Below are 655 nucleotides of genomic sequence, written 5' to 3'. Positions count from 1 at the left end.
TATTGTTTCATTATTAAGACATACTGAGACAATAATGATACATTAATTATACTTTAATGAGACATAATGAGACTATAATTATATATTATTGAGACTTTAATGACATTATTAAGACATACTGAGACAATAATGATACAATAATGAGACTTTAATGAAACATAAATGAGATATTGCTTAGTCAGTAATGAGACATTATTGAGACATTAATTAGACTTTAATAAGACATTATTGAGATATTAAGCACGGTGGTGCAACTGGTAGAGCTGCTGCCTCTCAGCGAGAAGGTCCCTGGTTCAAACCCCGGTCCAGGGGCCTTTCTGGGTGGAGTTTGCGTGTTCTCTCCGTGCATGCGTGGATTTTCTCCGGGTGCTCCGGTTTCCTCCCACAGACCAAAAACATGCATGTTAGGCTGATTGGTAACTCTAAATTGTCCCTAGGTGTGAGTGAGAGAGTGAATGGTTGTTTGTCTCTATGTGGCCCTGTGATGGACTTGCGACCTGTCCAGGGTGTACCCCGCCCCTCGCACAGTGATTGCTGGACATGGGCACCAGCGACCCCCGTGACCCAAAATGGAATAAACGGGTAAAGATAATGGATGGATGGATGGATGGATTATTGAGATATTAATGATACTTTAATGAGATTTTAATAATAC

The sequence above is a fragment of the Nematolebias whitei genome, chromosome 23 (assembly GCF_014905685.2).
Source record: "Nematolebias whitei isolate Nwh7 chromosome 23, NemWhi1, whole genome shotgun sequence".
NCBI classification, from domain to species: domain Eukaryota; kingdom Metazoa; phylum Chordata; class Actinopteri; order Cyprinodontiformes; family Rivulidae; genus Nematolebias; species Nematolebias whitei.
Note: the sequence above shows the minus strand (reverse complement) of the source record.